We start from the raw sequence: 22,451 nt of genomic DNA, 5'->3' as shown, positions 1-22,451 counted from the left end.
AACATGTCACAAATGCTAATGTGCAATATTAACACGTTTTTGAACATACCACAAGGGGCCGGACCAGTGTAAATGGGTCCTAAAATATATTCAGTTTTAATACTTTTTTAATTGTCATTTTCTATTTTGTTTTTGCTTTTGTTACATACAGTTATATTACAATGAGCATTCATGACACCGGTTATTCAGAGCAGTGTGTTATTTTTTTTTTTTAAGTGAGACAACTACAGATACTTTCCTTATTTTCTTTCAACTATTTCTTTCTCACTGTAAATCTTAAAGAGCTTTTTAACCACTTGAATACCGGACACTTTCACCCCCTTCCTGCCCTGGGCAATTTTCAGCTTTCGGTGCAGTCGCACTTTGAATGACATTTACTCAGTCATGGAACACTGTAACCAAATTACATTTTTATCACTTTTTTAAACAGTCAGAGCTTACTTTTAATGGTATTTAATCACCAGTGGGGGTTTTTTATATAAAAACAAAAACATATGAAACATTTGAACAAAAAAAAACACTTTGCTTTTTGTTTCTGTTAAAATATTTTGTAAAGAAATAATATTTTTTCATAAATCTAGGCAAAAATGTATTCTGCTATATTTCTTTGGTAAAAATAACCCCAAACAGTGTATAGTATTTAGTCTGTGTGAAAGGTATTGCATCTACAACCTATGGTATATCTACACATATTTAAATCAATCAATCCTGATGTACTAATGGTCTCATTCCTTGAGACTCTAAAATGCCATGACAGTACAAATACCCCCCAAATGACCATTTTTTTGGAAAGACAGTCAAAATACAGAGGTATTTAGTAAAAGGCATGACAATATTTTAAAGTTGTAATTTTTTGTCCAAATTTTTTGGAAAGTGAAGAAATTAAATAAAATGAGGGTGTTATTTTCACAGTACAGCATTTTAATAAAACTGGTGTGGCAGTGATTGATCAGGGACACTGACTGGTGACAATATGTAAAAAAATTATAATATTTTTTTTTTTTCAATTTTTTAAACACTACTCTGGGGAGAGGATCAGTATTTGTATTTTTGTTTTTGCACTATAATTGCTTATAACAAAGATGATCATTGTTATAAACAATCATTTTTATGAATGTCATCTATTCACTCACAGCCATTCATTAAGTAGTATTATGGTTAGCTGTGATTGGCCACAGCTAAACACATGGTACAGATAGCCTGTGATTGGCCCTATCTGTACCATGTGATCACCGTGACCAAGCACAGAGCTTATCACAAAAGTACACAAAGAATGGCCATTCATTGTGTACAAATGTCATGTGACTTCTGTGATTGGTCAGTGGTCACATGGTACTCAGGCTGGTATACCAATCTGTCAGCCACTTTGCCCCATGGACACAGATTACCCTGCATAGGGCCCATTAGGGCATGCACTGGGTGCATGACTGGGAGGACATCATATGATGTCCTCCCGGACATAGGTAGCTCCCTCTCTACCATTAATTGACAATAGACCAGGCAGGAAGTGTTAAGGAAAAATGTGGGAGGAAGGTAGAATAACCCAAACCTAGAATATTTAAGTGCAGCTTTAGCTATGGGGTTAAAGCTCAGAATACACACATAAAAGCCCTGATTTATCAAGCTACAGCATCCTTATGTGCCCATTAGTGCTTTAAGGAATGCTAAAATGACATACAATAATATTTGCTGAGAGACCATTTTAGCATGCCTTAACGTTTTGCTGGCCACGCAACGCATATGTGCAGAGGCAACCCACATGGAAGAAAAATATATTTGAAATATATTTAAAAATATTCTTCCCAAATATATTTGAAATGCAACAGCTTTGCCCATATTCAATATATTTAAAAATATATTTCAATAAATATATATATACATACTGTATGTTGAAATGTGTTTTTATTACAAAATATATGAAAAATATTTTTAAAAATACATTTCAAATATACTGTATGTCTTTAAAAATACAAGTCTACTTTTTTGGAATGCATTTACAAATATATGTAAAACTATATGTTAAAATGACTTTTTTATATGTTAAAAAAATATGAAGAATATATTTAAAAAAAATATACTTTTAAATATATATATATATTTCTATATATATTTTTTTTTTTTTAAATATATTCTTCAGATTTTTTTAACATATAAAACAGTAATTGTAACATATATTTTTACATATATTTGTACATGCATTCCAAAAATGTAGATTTGTATTTTTAAAGACATACAGTATACTTGGAATGTATTTTTAAAAATATTTTTCATATATTTTGTAACAAAAACGCAATTCAACATACAGTACATATATATATATATATATATATATATATATATATATATATATATACTGTATGTTGAAATGCATTTTTATATATATATATATATATATATATATATATATATATATATATATATATATATTATAAAATGTGTTTATATGCGATCCAAAAAAAAATATATATATATATATATTTTGAAATATATTGAAAATGGCCAAAATTGTAGCATTTCAAATATATGTCAATATATTTTGGAAGGATATTTTTAAAATATATTTCAAATACATTTTTCTTGCATATGGGAAATAGGGAGGGTTTTTAATGCCCACATGCCTCACATATGCATTCATGGATGGTCAAGGATTCTGTGCTAAGAGCAAGCTCACTGGCAGCCACCAGCACAATGGCCAGGCTGTCATTGACAGCTTTCAGTTTCTAGTCATGATTGGGAGCTGGCAGGACAGGCTCCTGATCATGTGGTCACATTGCCTGCCAATCACTTTTTTTTAACACTTCCCAGGTGATATTGCAGCTAGATAAATCAGGGCCAACGGCAGTTTAGATTAACCTGGTAAACATGTGGAAAGTATACTAGAGCTCCATCTGCTGGGTTGAAATAAAAAAATTAGAACAACTCTTATCCAATATTTTATGTTTTAAAAAAATGAAAATTATTTTTTTTACATTTTATTTTTTTATTCCCAGAAATGAATAAATAAAATGTAGGTAACACTGTGCATTCACTGCAGCTTGTTTCACCAACTGAACGAATTACCAGGTGCATTTAGCTTGCATTACCTTTTGTAGATTGAACAGCTCTCATGTTCACAATATAGATGAAAGAACAAGTGCACTATCATACAAATGCACAAAGTAATAGTTCAAGTGGTTATAAGCAAGTATCGCAGTAAATGTCATTAGTAGAAATCCTTATTAACGCTGCCGGGCCAGGTCTGTACGGGGTTGGTCTGATTTGAATACTCTTATTGGCTGCTGGACTGTTGAGGTCGGGAGGATGTCTGCGCAGGGTCAAAAAGCAGTGGTGGCATCTGTCCTAGGATGGTTTATAGAGTGTAATGGCCACCCCCCATCTTTGTCTGCTCAGAGGAGCCCACACCTCCTGAACTACATAGGAAATTGAGCTGGTGCAAACAATGTACTAGCTTTCATCAAGCTGTTTGTGGATTCTCTAATGATGAAAGGTAACGGGTTACTATTGCAGTACACACTTGATCTACAGCTTCTGATATAAAGGTTATGCTGCGTCCATACACATAAAGGTTTTTTTCTGATGACAGGTACTGGGCTATCTTCAGGACTGTGTTTTTGCGTGAATGTGAATATCCTTAAAGTGGTAATAAACACAAAAATCTATTATATTGCAGTTGGTTGCATTAGTTTTTATTAGGCTATTTTTATTTTATTTTTACCTGGCGATCTGGCATGTAAGTCTGTTATTTTTCAACTTCCTTTAACAGACCAAGCTGTCCAGCAAAAGTGGCAGTTAGAACGTTGAGATAAACCATTTACCACTGACAAGGATGCTGATCAATATGACAGTCAAGTGCATCAACTTCTGCTAGTGCTTCTAACATCTCCATTGCTCCACCATCCAAGGTAAAGACACCCAAAGACAGGAGGTGTGTTACTGGCCGCATTACCAGGTGAAAATGAAGGAAAAAAGCCCCAAAATAAAACTAATGTAGCCACCACATTTAAGAATTGACAAGCTGCAATATATTACATTTTTGGTTTGGGGTTTAATACCGCTTTAATGGAAAATGACCCATGGCGAAAAGTGCATGGAGAGTGCAAAATCTGGTGCAACTGCATAGAAACCAATTAGCTTCAAGGTTTTAGTGCCAAAGCTTAACAAGCTGAAGTTAGGAGCTGATATGCTACCATACACAGCTGCACCAGATTCTGAGTGCACCAGTTTTAGTCTTCCCCAATGTAAATGTAAAGGTTTCCTCACATTCCAGTCTGGATCTATATTCTGGTATGACAGCACAGTGTAGTAAGACCACTAAAGCAGTGGTCTCCAAACTGTGTCCTGAAAGGCCAGATGTGTTCCTCTGGTTGCCTTTATGAGGCCCTTTTTGGGCACTATTCCTCCCACTGCAACAAGCTATTATTTCTCTTACTAGACACCAACAGTGAAGCATAATTCCTGCCACTGACACATGATAGGGCACTATCCCTCCTATTGATACCATTGATGGAGCACTATTTCTTCCACCGATACTAATGATGGGGTAAAACTCCTCCCATTGAAACCAAAGATGGGGCACTGTTCCTCCAATTGATACCAATGAATGGGCACTGTTCCTCCCACTGATACCAATGATGGGGCACTGTTCCTCCCACTGATACCAATGATGGGACACTATTCCTCTCATTGATACCAATGATTGGGCATTGTTCTTCCCATTGAAACCAATGATGGGGCACTGTTCTTCCCACTGATACCAGTGCTGGGGCACTGTCCCTCCCATTGGTAGCAATGATGGGCACTGTTCCTCCCATTGATACCAATGATTGGGCACTTTTCCTCCCATTGATACCAATGATTGGGCACTTTTCCTACCATTGATACCAATGATGGGGCACTGTTCCTCTCACTGATACCAATGATGGGGCACTGTGACCCTCACTGATACCAATGAATGGGCACTGTTCCTCCCATTGATACCAATGATGGGGCACTGTTCCTCCCATTGATACCAATGAATGGGCACTGTTCCTCCCATTGATACCAATGATGGGGCACTGTTCCTCTCACTGATACCAATGAATGGGCACTGTTCCTCCCATTGATACCAATGATGGGGCACTGTTCCTCTCACTGATACCAATGAATGGGCACTGTTCCTCCCATTGATACCAATGAATGGGCACTGTTCCTCGCATTGATACCAGTGATGGTGCATTATTCCCCTTCTATTGACCACAGGTGCTATGAAATTGCTTTACTCCCACTGACCACCAAGCCTAGGAATAGTTTACTTCCAATGATGCTGGGACATTATTTACTTCCGCTGGACACATTCCAGCCCTCCTAAAGTCTGAAGGACATTAAATTGATCCTTTGTTTAGAAAGTTTGGAGACCCCTGCAGTAAAGTATCTTAAAAAAATCCAGAAAGTGAATGTTGTATGTTTGTTTTGTGCAAGTTGAAGCTTCATTAAACCTTTACATTAAAAAAAAAAATTTCACCCATTTATAATTTTGCCTCTTGATATTCATGCCAAGCACATCCCAGCAGCACAGTGCATGACTCCGAACAGTCACATGTAATGCAGCCTGGGGCTTTCTGACAAGTCCATGCTGGCCTCAGGATGCTAAAGTTACCAGTGGTCTTTCCTCCCATAGCTTACAATATTGGGGGCTGTACAAGTCGATGCACTTTGCTCTGGCATACAGGCTGGTAGTCTTGGCAGAAGTGCACAGATGTGGAAAAAATAATGTGCCAGCAGGAAGACCTTGCAAGACATCATTGCCACCCTAATTTGAATAGCCACATAGCAGAAGATTAAACAGTGGTTTTTATGGGAAGAAAAACTGGAGATTGCATTGACCACAAACGACAATGGTATACTTGACAGTATGTTTTTTTTTCCATACTTGGGTTAAGATACACTTTAACTGAAGTCATTTGCACCGATGGGTCAGTTACAACACAGATTTATCAGCCCAATACTCACCTTCAGAAAGATGTGTTAAACATCATAACAAAGTGCCTCCTAGTCACCAATCTACACCCTACAAGTGCCGTACATCCAGATGCTTCTATCTGACATCACATATACAGATGGTGTTGGTAATGAAGGTGTAAAAAATGCTTTTCAGATGTTGCCAAACCCGTAATTGTCAGCTATCCCTTACATGCCCAAATATTCCTGACACTTCACAGATTAACCACTGTTACAAATTGTCACTAGCACTTCCAAATTTGTAGTTATATTTTCCTACACTCTTAGCCCTGGTTCACACCGCTGCGACTTCAGGTGTGACATGCGATTTACAAATCGCACCTGAAGTTGGATCTAATGTATTTCTATGGCACTGTCTTCATAGCTGTAATTTCAAGTAGCATGATTTGAAAAATAGTTCCTGTACTACTTTTTCACCACTTCAGTGCAATTTAAATCTCATAGACTAAATATAAATAGCACTGAAATCACACTTGTGTCTATATCAGCGCTACTTTAAAGTCCTGCATTAAATAGGACCAAATCGTACCACTTTGAAATCGCATTTGTTGGGAACCAGGGCTTACTAAAAAAAAGAAATCTGGACTCATTTAAAAAAAATTATTAGAGGAAAGTATGGTAATGACCATTCATGCTTTCCATTGCAGCATAAGTGGAAAAAAGGAGAATCTGGTTGCTATGAGTAGTAGAAGTGGAAGTATTTTTTATGGATTCTGATTATCTATACAACACTGCCTATAATGGGGTTCATGTAAAAATACTAGCGAAAATCAAGCAGAAGTATCAGGAAGTTAGATAAATCCTAATGGCAGCCGATTGGCCTTCACATTCTTTTTCTGATCCTACACTAGAAAAAAAAAACATAAAATCTTATTAACTGCTAATGTGAACCCTTCCAGTCATCATAAATTGGTATCTGTAGGGTTAATTTACTATGGAAATATAGGCTGTTCACTTAGCAAAATAAGTGTATGTTCTTTTTACAAAGTGAATGTCAGTAAACATGGTGGTCACTTTGAGTGTCCAATTGTATGTAAGGGAAATTAAAAAAAAATATATATTTTTGCTAGCAGGTGAACACAATGGGGTTGATTTATTAAAACTATATAGTGCAAAATCTGATGTAGCTGTGCATGGTGGCCAATCAGCTTCTAACATTCAGGTTGTTCAATTAAGCTTTGACAATAAAACTTAGAAGTTGATTGGTTTCTATGCAGAGTTGTACCAGATTTTGCACCCTCCAGTTTTAGTAAATCAACCCAAATGTCCTCTTAATCCCTAATATTCACCTCGATGGGTAAATCAAAACCTCTATTTCTTTAATAAATCAGCTCCATTGCACCTGTGTGTATCTTTCTTGCAGCAGAGGGCAAGCAGCAGAGACAGCCATATGTTCATATTCTTTACTGTTTAAGATTTGATTGACTGACTGGTCTTTGAATACGAACCATGATTATAAAACCATTGACCCTCTCTAAAGCCAAACATTTAAACCAAATATGCTGCTACACATTTCCTGATTTTTCTACAGATAAGCACCTATACTTTCTTCCTCGCACTATGTAAGTGCGCAAGCCGGTGTGCTCAGGAGCTACCTTCACCTTCTTCATTTTGCAAGAACAATAGCCTATCTAAAGCCAAACATTTAAACCAAATATGCTGTTACACATTTCCTTATTTTTCTACAGATAAGCACATATACTTTCTTGCTCACACTGTGTAAGTGCGCAAACCGGTGTTCTCAGGAGCTACCTTCACCTTCTTCATTTTGCAGGAACAATAGCCTATCGGTGGAGAAAATCCAACCTGGTCAACAGACCTTTCTCCCAAACCAATCAGCCAGTGGTATTTTCTGACATCTAAGATTCTCAACAACCATCCAAGCTGAGTTGTCACCCAATTCTGTCAAAATCAACAGAACTGAGCTATGATAATCATGTGGGTACCATGAGATCTTTAATATATTGTTCATACCATGTCAGAAACATGTTGTACCCTCTGGAATATTCCTTTACTATTAACATAATGCTGAATCGTCATTTTTTATTTATTATTTACCATTCATGAAAGTATTGCGGCATTTTAATACCAATAAATGTATGAATGGGTGATTTTGTGGCCCCTCTAATACAGCCTTTCTCAACCAGGGTTCTGTGGAACCCTAGGTTTCCTCCAGAGGTTGCTAGGAGTTTCTTGAGCAATTTCTGCCTTAAGAGTGACCATGTTCTTTAATGATCTTTTTAGCCATTTGTAAGGGAAATTCTATCCTCCAAGCACCATCAAGATAAAGGGCTCTTTTCTGCTGACCCCTAATGAAAGGGGACACCTCAATGACTACCGATGTGAGAGATCACTACAATTTTCATTGTCTGCATTTCTTTTTTGAGCCATTATTATTATCATTATTATTGTCGTTATTGTGGCATTCAAAATTGTACTATTGGTACTTAAAAAAAAAAGTTAAGAAAGGCTGCTCTAAGATGTGCAAGCCTAAAGCTTGAACTTTAAACCATGTAGAGGGCCTTGGCCTGGAGGTAGTAGTAGTGTTTATTCTCTCTAGGACTCTTGATCATGGAGCCAACTAACATGTACATATTTCTGTTTCTTGGTAATAATATATGGTATACCCTAGTGTGCCCAACAGGGAAATATGGCCTAATATAACTTCTAAGATATAAAATCAGCAAGTGTGGAGAACTAACATGTACATATTTCTGTTTCTTGGTAGTTATGTATATTATACCCAAGTGTGCCCAACAGGAAAAATATGACCTAATATAACTTTTTAGAATAAAAATTCAGTAAATGTGGAGAATAAAATGTTTTTACACAGTTTTTATTTCATTTGTTTTAAGCTAACATGCAAATTAATTCAAATTAAAGATAGATTACAGTCACACAATAGATATAAAATAGTGATCTTCAAAACAATTAAAAAAACAGAAGCACATAAAGTCAACTCAGTGCAAAGGAGTCAGAACAAACGGTACATAATAAATTTGTTTTACTGCCATTTACAGAAATAAAATAAATTAGCATCCTGACAAAAATACCTTTTCACTGATGAAGGTCCTTTCAAAAAATGTATAAATTTACATTACAATGCTTATCTACCAATAAGGATATATGCAGATGTTGTATAAAGGAAACAGAGAGACAACTACTGAATGCCTTTAATTTATTATTAAGAATGGCTGTTTTTAATGGCGCTACAAACAGATAAGAATTGCCATTACTTTGGCATTGTAATTCAGCTCTTCAGTATTCTAGATGTCCTTGGCATTTCTTGCCTTAGTTCTGAGAAAATGGAGATGGTAAATACAACTTCCATAATTGTTTAGCAATGTCTGCCTGTGCCATGCAATTCTCAACCCAATAATCAAGACATTTCAAGGGGAGTTATCACTTTATTACAATGTTATGTTAATTAAATGCAGCAGCGTCACTTTACCTTGACATTTTCCGGGGATTAAAATAAAAGCTGCACTGAGTGCCGTGTGCACTATTAGCATGTATATTCCAGCTACTTGCATCCATATCTTTTGCTCTAACCTTTCCAACAAAGATTTACTTGTTACCGAGAAACAGGTATTTATGTATAAGATGTTATACATTACCCGGCGCTATCAGCTGTACACAGTAATGTCATAAAGTAAAGGTGACAGTTGGGTTAATGCAGATTAAAAACAAATATGATTGATGTATAAAGATGCTTTTCTCTCTTCAAGTAATTTGTATATTTTCTTAAGGCTTTGGTGTTCATTAAAGCACAAGATTTAATTTTTACCATAATTTTATGTTATTATTTTAAAAGGTAGAGCCATGTGCAAAAATTGTCAAATTGGTGTCTACTATTAAAGTTGGTTGTTTTAATTAGTGATATGTTAAAGGATTTGTATATATTAATAAGCATTTATTCCCTTGTTGTTTGTACTATAGAAAAAAAAAATAAACAAAATAATTTGTTAAAGGCTGTTTTACTTCAGTTTAGACAAACTCAGCTATATGAGATAATGTCCATGTTTTGCCCTTAGTCTGAAAAATCAGTAGACACAACATAATTTGTTAGTTTAAAACTTCCAGTCTTTATTATATCACCCCAATGTCTTTAGGAGAGTTATTTCTCAAAGAAGTAAAATCTACATTGGCCTAGTATATACATCTCTGTCATAAACAGCCAACCAGTAATCTCTAGACTTCACTTACAGTCTGTAAAATTAAACATTAAATTAAATGAATTACAATTTGTAAAGTAGACACACCATGACTTGTTTTGTGTAAAACTTCCAGTATTTATTATGATCACCCCATCAAGGAAGTAAAATATACATTGGCCTAGCAAATTTGCCTTTGCCATAGACAGCCAATCAGAATCTAAACCTGACTGGCTGTGAGAAGCAAACACAGAATGAAGATCATTCTTTTCAGAAATAAAAATCACCTAATGATAAAAGTAATCATTTCAAAATAAACCACAGAACTGTAACAGCGAATTCTAGTAACAATTGGCCTAAGCTGTTCATTTCTCATTTTATTTGTCACCAGCTGTTCATAATGAATGTAAAATAGGAGGTTTTTAAAACAGAAAAAAATGTAAAAAAAAAAAATGCACTTCCTTCTGTGTTCAAATTCAGCTGATGAATGTTATTGTGTAGGTTGTAGTATGTCTTTATTTTAACTTTTCCTTCCTTTCATTTTTTTTTTTCTTTATCTCATTAGTAAGTGACTTTATTACCACAGTTTATGGATTCCAACTTCCATTTTATCTTTATTTTAAGGAAACTAGATTAAGAATGGACATTTTCATTGTCATAGCCAAAGAGTCCTTCCAAGTGAGGTCTCATTTCTGAGTGAGGTCTCAATGTGATGACTCAAATATGAGTATGAGTCTTTAATTTTCCTCTTCCATCCTTTCAATTTTTTTCCCTTTTGTTTCATTTGTATAGTAACTTTAATTCTACAGTTTATTGTGTCCAACTTCCACCTTTAGCTAAAGCAAACTATATCAAGAATGAAAGTTTCCACTGTCAAAGCCAATGAGTCCTTCCAAATGAGTTCATAAATATGAGTAAGGTCTCTAAGTGAGGTTTTGAATACCAGTATCATTTAATTCTCCTTTTTCTTTCTTTCTTTTTTTCTATTGTTTCATTTGTATAGTGTATTTAATATCATAGTCTATTGATTCCAACTTCCACATTATATTTATTTAAAGGAAACTAAATTAAGAATGAACATTTTCATTGTCATAGCCAAACAGGTCTGTTTTTTTTCTTTTCTTTATTCCATCTGTAGTCTGTTGATTCCAATTTCCATTTTATCTTTATTTTAAGGAAACTAGATCAAGAATGGACATATCAATTGTCATAGCCAAAGTAAGGTCTCAAATCTGAGTGAGGTCTCAATCTGGGGTCTCAAATATGAGTATGTGTCTTTCATTTTCCTTTTCGTTCCTTTCATTTTTTTCCCTTTGTTTCATTTGTATAGTGACTTTAATACTACGGTTTATTGTTTCTAGCTTTAAGCTTATCTTTATATAAAGGAAATTACAGCAAGAATGAACGTTTTCATTATCATAGCCAATGAGACCTTCCAAGTGAGGTCTCAAATATGAGTGAGGTCTCAAAGTGAGGTCTTGAACACAAGTATCAGTCTTTAATTCTCCTTTCCTTCCTTTCATTTTTCCTTTTGTTTCATTTGTATAGTGACTATTGATGCCAGATTACACATTATATTTATTTAAAGGAAATTACATCAAGAATGAATGTTTTCATTGTCATAGCCAATCAGACCTTACAGGTGAGGTCTCAAATACGAGTGAGGTCTCAAAGTGGGGTCTCAAATACAAGTATGAGTCTTTAATTTTTCTTCTCCATCTTTAATTTTTTTCTCCATTTCACTTGCATAATAACTTTAATACCACATTTTATTGATTCCAACTTCCATGTTATCTTTATTTAAAGGAAGCTAGATCAAGAATGAACATTTTCATTGCTACACTGCCATAGTCAATGAGACCTTCCAAGTGGGTTTTGTGTGTGTCTCTGAAATATACTTAGTTGTGTATGTGTGTTTATGTATGCATTTGAATTTTTTTTCACATGTACAAAAATATTGCAGACTATGTATTTTTTAAGTTTAACTTTCTTAAGTAACTGTTAAAAGAGCACAGACCTTAGAAGTGTTTTCTCCAAAGAAAACAGGTTGTCATTTCTTCTCTTGACAGTCTCTCATCTTATTCTTGCTAGATGTTTTTCTCTTGGGCAGTGTCTTTGCGCTCAGCCTAGAAAAATCTGTAAAGGTAGAATGAATACACTGGTATGTTGAGTCACGTTGTGGCGTTCTGGGAATTTTAATAAATGTTTTGATAATACAGACATTGCAAAAAGAGGAATATCTCTTAGGGCGAACAATTCTTGCCTGTTAGATTGCTACCATCACCTAATGAAAATCTTTTGTTAAAACTGAACAGAAGATCATTATTATTCCTTTTGTCCATATGAATTAGTAAAAATAAAATAAATCTGCCAGATTAAATTGTGTCAACAGTTTCATTAAAGTTTTATGCATACAAAGGAATGTGTTGCATATAGTCTAGCTTTCCTGTCCTTCTTCTTAGATTATATATTCATGCTAATTGTATTAGGATTGTGCTTATTAGGTTATGATCCAGCACATCACATTATTATTAACAGGTGATTTTGACGTCAGTGGCATCTCAGCATGATTACAAACTGCTACAACCCTTCACATGTCCACCAATATACAATATCTTGGGTACACAACTCTAATGGTGGTACATTTTTTTTACTATGTTGGTGGGGGTAGCTAGTAAGCTCAGTGGAGATTGAAGGAAATTCGATTGTAAAATTTTACAATAACTCAAATATCTTTTGTAATTTTAATTTGTAGCTTACTGGATACAAAGTTATTATTCATTATTAGAAAGATGTGTCCCATTAGACAGCAAAAAGGCATGTTGAACTTTGAGTATATTTTATGTACTAATATTCAACTCTGAGGTTAAGCCCACTCTTTACGACATAAAAAAAAAGAGAAAAAAACAACATACGTCCAGCATTCATTGGAAAAAACCTTTGCACTTAGGGAATACCAGATTACGATTTCAGAAGCAAAAAGAAATGTTTCAGAGATTGGTCACCATCATGGCTTTCACATGGAATAAAGCAATAATGTTTAAATAACCTGGCTTTCTGTACTGAATTTCCATTTCAATCTGCTTTTTAAATGAAAATTGAGTACTGAGAAGAACAGAAAAAAAGTTGTATATTGTTCAGCTGCAAGTAGCTGTATGTGGATTTAGCTGGCTAAATGAAAAAAGGAGCTTAAATTAAAATATTGTCATGCTGCAAATAAAATAAATTGGGAAATTAAAACAAACAAAATTATGAGCGTAAGCTATTTTCATTAACTTTATGTTTGTATTGTCAGAATTTTAAGATTTTAGAACAATGGATGTTGATTGGCTCTATTGAACCACACTCCACTGAATCAGCATAATGAGGAGTCTAATGCAGTTGCATTGTACATGTATTTCTTTTTTTTTTCCCAGTGTTCTTTCTACGTTATACTTCAGGCTATGATATATAATGGTGAGATCAACATACACACACTTCACTACTGTTCATTATATGAAAATTCAGTTACTACTCAACACAGTTACAGCTATACAATACATTTTAAGGTAAATAAAAAAAAAACTTAAATTTTTGTTATTATTAATTTTTTTACTATATATTATTACCCTGATATTATGTTTATGTGCCAAAGATATTGCAAAATATATCAAATACTTTGTGATTAACCTAAAACATTAGAAAGTTAATGGTAAAAAATACTATATAGTTTCCCAGACTATCCAGTGTATTAGTGATAGGCACACCATGGCTCTCTGACTGTTGTTGAACTACAAGTCACACCATGCCCTCCTAGCTCTCTGTCAGACATTATAAAGTTTTTGGCTGATAAAGCATGCTGGGAGTTTTTGTATTAAAATAGTTAAGAGAGATACCAGTTGGCATAACTCCACTATCCAGTCTTCCATATAACCCAAGGAACATTTACATGTGAGCGCTGTCCAGTGATGTGGTGCTGAATGTAAATGTATTATAAAGACACCTATTTAGTATTTAAAGTAGTAAAATAATATATGACAATATGTGTAATATGTTACGGGGTATAATTGGGTGGGCTTGTAAATATCTATTTTTAATATATATATATATTTCCTACCTACTTCCAATGACACCAATACCCCCATACATATAATTATTCACAACAATAAGCTCGCCATATGTTAACTTTTCATTCTATAACAAAAAACAAAACATTATATCACTATAATCATGTAAAAATAAGTAATACAATGAAAATAGCAACAACTACAGAAAGCCATTAGTGCAAAATGAGATAGCATAAACTGCTGTAGATGCAAGTGGGTTCACTTATTAGTTTGTATGAATTGAACCGAGCATCTATTCAATAGGGTGGTGCTGAAAATACCTTAATGAAAATCTCTGGTTACCATTCAAACCAGCAGCACAAAGCCAAACCAATCTACCTGTTCAATTATTAACCACAATACATTACTGGGGAGATGGCTGGAAGATGAAAAGTTCACCGTTTGTCTACACAATGCCTTATCTTTCTGAAGGGATAAAAAAAAAATACTATATATATATATATATATATATATATATATATATATTATTATTATTATTATTATTTTTTATATATATATATATATATATATATATATATATACACCTATACACACAATTCTTTACCCCACCTGTTGAATGTGTAATGAGCAAGTAAATGCACCAGCCTTTGTGTGAGCAGTGGGTATGCAGCATGTGCATGCTTACTATACATTGTGCTTTATGGAAAACAATTTTAAAGCTGTTTGACATCTACATGACTGTTTATGTTTTTTTTTGTGTTTTTTATAATATATTTATAATGTTATATATTTGTAAATGTATGTACGTGTATCTAATTTTGCTTTTAACATTTATGCTTCAGTTTAACAATGAAACTAGGGGATACTTTGGTACTATTTTGCATTTATTTCCTTTGCTATATGCATGTGCTGCAAGTATAAGACATTAAACACACATTACTATTTGCAGGTAGCCAGCTGCATGCTAGACAATAACATATGTTTGCCCACAGGTCTGGGAAAACAGCATAGGACCAAAGCCTATACTTTGTTAGAAGTAAATGTAATTAATATATAATGCAATTTAGTGCCAGGAATTTCTTCCCCTTTGGAGCTGGAGCATAGCCAGAAATCCACACAGTCCATTTATATTACATTACCACGCAATAATGAAATAAGGGTTTTTTTTTTTTTAATTGTATTATAAGCCAAGCATTCTGACCTGTTTATTTTCTATTAATATACATTTTTTTAAGCATATATCTGAGACAGGAAACGCAACTGCTGCTGGGAGCCCTGTGCACTTTCACCTGGTCTCATTAAGAGTTAGGACACAAACTGTTCCTTGATCTTTGCAGCCCATGAGCCAACGCTTCATTCCTGAAAGTAACAAACTGCCAGAAATCAGCAGCTCGCTGAATACACAAGCACCAGTCTATCATCAGTCACAGGGAATTAGCATGGATACAAGCAAGTGTCATAGTACACAGCAATACTCAGACAATACATCAGTCCACAGCTCAACTCTGCTCCATATCTCATTACCTTGCAGTGTGCAGGGTATAATCCTACTCATACACCTTCATGCACATGCTCTTATAATCATTGGGCACATAAGGATGGTACCTGCTACATTAAAATTAACTGATTTTACTTTGTTTTTGGGTTGACCCTTCAGTTGCATTTTTTCTTTTTTATGCAACAAAACATCAGCTTAAAGGTAAGTACAACTGCAAAAGGTATATACAAATGGCATCATACTACATATATATTCACTATATTATATATTATATCCTTATTTCCTTTATATTATATTATATCATACACATCCAATCTATCTATCTACCTACCTATGTTCTACCTATCGAACTTTCTTTCTTCCTATAATTCCTTCACTTTATCTATCTATCTATCTATCTATCTATCTATCTATCTATCTTTTCTCTCTTTCTTTCTTTTTCATCTATCTGTCCTTCCATCTTTCTTTCTTTCTTTCTTTCTTTTTCTTTCTTCCAATCTATCTATCTATCTATCTATCTATCTATCTATCTATCTATCTATCCATCTATCTATTTTCTTTCTTTCTTTCTTTCTTTCTTTCTTTCTTTCTTTCAATCTATCTATCTATTTTCTATCTTTCTTTCTTTCTTCCAATCTATCTATCTATCTATCTATCTATCTATCTATCTATCTATCTATTTTCTTTCTTTCTTTCTTTCTTTCTTTCTTTCTTTCTTTCTTTCTTTCTTTCTCTATCTATCTATCTATCTATCTATCTATCTATCTATCTATCTATCTATCTATCTATCTATCGATCTATCCATCATCCCATATATGTATTCACCTGTCATTCTGTCTATCATTCTCTCTCTCTACCTGTTGCTATGTCAAACAGCATGCCTCTTTCTTGATACAGTTTCAATATCCTGACTATAAAATAGTATCCTGACCACCCATGTGCCTTACCTTCTTCTTTTTGGAGCTCAGTGTGTCCTTCTTCAAAGTTTTCAGCCGACTTCCATCCTCTTCCCAGCAGTAATCTTGTTCTATTGGCTGCTTTGTGCTTCTTTAAGCAAAGGGGATTTGACTTGATACTCTCTAATAGAGGAGGTGCAGGAGGAATGTTCTTCTTTGCACAAGGCACCTGGCAAAATGTGGCAATGCTAACTTGTCTGTCTTCGTCAAGGTAGTGCTAAGTCAAGAGCTCTGGGGAACTGAGCTAGGGAAAAGAATTGTCCCCCCATCTTTATATCAGCATCTGAGACAATAGCCAGGGCTAGTGTTGCAGCTGGAGGCTGTCTCTTTAAACCTCCAACCCAAAGGTGGCCTGTCACATCCATGGACATCCATGACGTCATCTGATAGAAGCATGAAAAAAAAAATCTCTTTTCAAAACAAAAGTCCCAGGGCGACCATGGCAACAGACTGCAAATGTCAGTGTATATCCATCAGGATGCTGCTAAGCAGCTTTTCCCTTTGCCTCCCACATTGCAGGGAAACAGTGTAAATCTACTGCAATTAGCAATATTGCCAAGCTTCATTTGCCATGCGAGAGGAAGTCAGTGTGAGGGTGGCATAGGATGGCATCGGTGATATTAGCTGCAGTTTGGGTTTGCATGGCACTCTGCTGCTTCAGTCCTTTTTTTCCGTCTGTGTGTGTGCTTTAATCCCCAGCACTTCTTTCTGTGTGATTTCCTAATGGCATTATGTGGGCTGCAGAGAACACTGAGTCTAATGAAAATCCCCTCCCTCAAAAATTGCATTATCCTCGGAATAAAAAAAAAAGAAAGAAAGAAAAATAATTATTTGCTTTCTTGTCCCTCTGAATATGCACAACCTCTCTTGGGTATTCAGCAGTGGCCATCTGTTGCAAAAGCAACAAATGGTCGTTTGTTTTTTAAAGATATATATAACTGTGGATATTTTCTAGACATTTGTCTTCGGAAATTTAATTTAGTCATTTAGATCAGACTAAATGAAAATGACATACTGTACACCGGAACTGCAACAATTCCTGCTCTCCTGCTATAACCACGCCCCGATTCACAAATAAATATATATATATATGTATATATTTTTAAAATACATATAATAAATATATACAATATAGAGTATACTCCATATACAGTATAGAGGGAGACAGATTATATGTTACATATATATAATATCATAGAGTAATCTTAAATAAACTATCTTAGGCAATTGTAAGTAAAACAGCATGTACTATAGGGTACAACAATTGTAATTAGTATTTAAAGATTTGCTTTATAAAAAATGTTGTATTAATGTAAATCATTTTTTTTTCAAAGCATATGTAACAATAATGTGTTTCTATGACTTTTTTAAGTAATAAAAATGTTATATATGTGTGTGTGTGTGTGTGTGTGTGTGTGTGTAAAAGGCACTACAAGATTCACTTTATTATTAAAAGTTTGAAATGAAAACACATTTTTTTAAAATCTTAAAAGTAATTGCATGTAAAAAGGTATGTATTGCAGTGCAAACATTGTGTGATTGATATTATAAGATTTGCTTGATAGGGAATGTTGTATGAACTGAACTTTTAAGCATATACAACAATTATTGATTAGAAAAAAAAAAAATAAAAAAAAAAAAATATATATATATATATATATATATATATAAACATTTTAATAGAAAACCAATATATATATATATATAATTTATATAATTTGTTTTCTTTTAATCAGTAAAAACAAAAGTTTGACTAGAAAATCACCTAGAGGGTTTGATAACTAATGTTAATTAGCAATCAGAAACATACCAGTGGTTGTTTAGTCAACCTTTTTTATCGAATATAAGAAAAAAATATAATAGAAAACCAGCATGCATATATATATATATATAATTTTTTTACATTTATTTTATTTTTTTAATTAGAAAGTCAATTAGATGTGTTTCTGATAGCTAATGCTAGAATATATAGCCACCAGAAACATCCAAATGATTTTCTAATCAAAGGTAGATTTTGATCTAGATTAGAAGCCTGTCCTTTCAGAAAAAATGGCTAACTGGCCAACTCTGTTGCCATTTGGACTCCACATAAACCAACCGTTGTTACCACCTTCATGCCTTTTGCATACATCAAACCTTTACATCATCTAGTCTACCAATCATACGGACCAAGATGATAACCTACCTGTAGGTTTTGTATGTAGACACATTTCTATAGAGTGTAAGCTCCAAGGAGCAGGGCCCTCTTAACCAGGGGCGGACTGACCATTCGAGCACTCGGGCACTACCTGAGGGCCCGGGGTCAGAGGGGGGCCCCATGAAATGCCCCTGGTACCTTTTATATGCTTTTTTGGGTGTACTTTGAGTGTGGGCAAGGACACAGGGGCCCCATGATCCCCTACTGCCCGGGGGCCTCATGAGTTGTCAGTCCGCCCCTGCTCCTAACCCTCTTGTGTTGAACTCTATTGTTGCTGTATTGTCTCCCTTTATATTGTAAAGCGCTGAGCAAACTGTTGGCGCTATATAAATCCTGTATAATAATAATAATAATATACACTGAAAGAGTACAGTGAGCGGGTAAGAGGGTCTGCATGCAGTTACTTTAAATTGTATACACAATAGGCTATCACTGTTTAGTCATATTGGGGGGATTTACTAAGATTGGAGCACTCAGAATCTGGTGCAGTGGTGCATGGTAACCAATCAGCTTCTACCTTCAGCTTGTTTAATTAAGCTTTGGCAATAAAACCTGGAAGCTGATTGGTTTCTATGCAGAGCTGCATCAGATTTAGTAAATCTCCCCCATTACACATAAAAAATCCATGAAGTATAAAACAGCACGTGGACAAAGACAGGGGATGGCTGTGTATGTGAGTGTCAGAGAACATAAGGTAAGATAAAAAACAAATGATTTGAATTCAGAGATTTATTTGCCTGTAGTAACACCCCACTGTGACTTTCCCTTTAGCAATGTTTTCATAATCAATATTGTATATCAATAAGAAAGTATGTTCAAGCTGTGGTCATACAAAAGTGAAAATGATGGCTTGATTCAGTGTCAAGCCAAGCATTGTCATAATGGAGATGGAGGGGATGGTTGATATTCACCATTAGCACAAATCCCCTAAATTCTGTGTTTTCATATATTGATGCTGCTGTCAATTCCACGAAAATGATTTTTTTTTTTTTTTGCTTAATACTTTTTTTTTTTTGCCTTAAGCCGGACTACATTGTTCAGCATTAATGGAGAAAGTATTCCTACCAGTACAGTCTTTGACCCTGATTACACGCTAACATCAAAGACATCAGCTAAAGAAAATACAACAATTTCCATATTCTAAGTGGAATTTTATAGATTGCATAATTAAAAAGAAGAAAATTATTTTGAGGAGTTAACAGCTAAATGTGTTTTCATATAAGCAATACAATTGAGAATATTGATTTATGCAAATAAAAAATGTTGTATTACCGGTTATTTTAAACGAAGGTAATATTTCTGGAGGAATGGCTGACAAATTATCTGGCCTGTTAAAATGTTCATAAATATTCAACGAATTGCCCTGTCAGTGTTATGACATTATGGTCATAGGGTATCAATAACTTCAGGGATAGTGGTAGATGGCTTGATGGCTTCAGGTTCAGAGGATTTTTTTGCATTGTAATCTGAATTATGGGTTTTGCTGGATATTACAAAAAAGTGATATTTTCTTCTTTTTTGGTTAAAATTGTTTAATTACAGGTTGGCAGAAAAAGAAAACTCATACTAGTTCCTTTGTATTGAGGGAAATGCGCACATCATTTATGTTTACTACACATTTTGCATTGTGAGGTGAGCCATTGAGCCATTTTTTGTTATTCTTCACTGTGCTACTTTATCTGGTAACTGTCATGCAACGCTGTACTGAAACAAAATTTCTATAATTTTTTTTTTCACACAAATAGCCAATAGAGCTTTTTTTTCACTGCTTTTTTTTATGTTTTTGCAATATAAATGAAACAAACCCAAAAAGTTTGAAAAAAAACAATAGTTTTTACTTTTTGCTATAAAACATATCCAATAAAAAAAAAATCCCATTTCTTTATAAATTCTGACCAAAATGTATCTGACGCTGAGGGGAACTGACTAACTGCCACTGACATCACCAGTTGCATTAATACAGTGATCAGTGCTAATACTATACACTGTCAATGTACTAATGACGGTGGCTGGGAAGGGGTTAAGTATGGGCGGTCAAGAGGTTAAATATGGGCTTTACTATGTGCAATGCGTGTAAAGTGCTCTTATTATACTACTAGATCTCTCAGTTTCTCATCCCTGCTTTTCAGGAATAAGAGTGACAGATCACTCTCTCTGTACAGAGCTCTGTGTTGTTTACCAACACAGAGCTTTGGGCTGTGATCAGGGGCGGACTGACAACTCATGGGGCCCCCAGGCAATAGGAGATCATGGGGCCCCTGAGTCCTCACCCACACTCAAACCACACTCAAAAAAGCCTATGAAAGGCACCAAGGGCATCTCATGGGGCCCCCTACTGACCCCGGGCCCTCAGGCAGTGCCCGAGGGCCCGAATGGTCAGTCCACCCCTGGCTGTGATTGTATAAAACTGATAAGCAGGTCCCAGCCATGAATCATTGGAGCTGACAGGCTTCTTCTGAGTACAATCACAGCAGATCGCAGTCAGGGGGCACGCACGTGCGCACCAGAAACCCAGAAGTAGGCAGCGATGTACGGGTGCGTTACTTTGCCTGGAGTAAATTGGTTAAAATGTATATATAGGTAATTTTTTTTATAGATTTGGATAGAGTAGGGAAGGGTTAAACCCTCTGCCAATTTACATGCTACGTTTATCATGTTGGGGAGTCTTTTTCTAACTTCCTGTCCTGGAGACACAAGGTGGTTGACTTACTAAAACTGGAGAGTGCAAAAACTGGTGCAACTGTGCATGGGAGCCAATTAGCTTCTAACGTCAGCTTGTTCAATTAGGCTTTGACAATAAAACCTGGAAGCTGATTGGTTTCTATGCAGAGCTGCACCAGATTTCTCCCGTTATAGTAAATCTCCCCCACGAAGAGAGATGAAATCCCTTCAACGTGAGGGAAATCCTGTCTTGGTTCACACTACTGTATGTGCATGCGCTTTTCTGGGCATTTTTTTTGCACATTCCCATGCGTCACTTATAGGGCGGCGCATTAACCACTTCCCGCCCGGCCTGTGGCCGAATGGCAGCCGGCAAAAATCCTTACCTTTCCGGGTGGACGCCATACGTCCTTTCGGGCTTGTGCAGCGGCGCGATCTGTCACCGGCCGTGTACCTCGGACACGGCCGATGATAGATCTGAGTACCGGTCCCGTTGCCGATACCATGTGACCTGCTGTGACCAATCACAGCAGGTCACATGACAGTTGTATACAATGGATGGCTTCATTCATGCCATATTGTATACTAGTGTGTCTAGCTGTGAATGGTCACAGCGATCACATGCACACAGCTGTGTCATGTGATTAGCTGTGGCCAAATCACAGCTAAGCCCAAAAAAAAAAAAAAAACCCTGAATGAATCGATGTCATTCAGGTAAATGCTTGCTTATAGCAAAGCAATTCTTTGCTATAAACAAATTGTGTAAAAAAAAAAAAAAATACTGATCACTTCCCCAAAGTAGTACAATGTTACTATGGTAACATTGTACTACTTTGGTCATAGTGAAATATGAAAAAAAATCTTAAAAAAAGAAAAAAATTTCCTAAAAAAATTAAAAATAATAAAAAACATTAAAACAAAATTTTAAAAAAATTATATATA

This window comes from Staurois parvus, unplaced genomic scaffold, assembly GCF_062004578.1.
Source record: "Staurois parvus isolate SC_StPar_1 unplaced genomic scaffold, SC_StPar_1.0 ptg000432l, whole genome shotgun sequence".
Classification (NCBI taxonomy): domain Eukaryota; kingdom Metazoa; phylum Chordata; class Amphibia; order Anura; family Ranidae; genus Staurois; species Staurois parvus.
The sequence above is the reverse complement of the archived record's forward strand: the minus strand, read 5'-3'. Positions refer to the sequence as shown.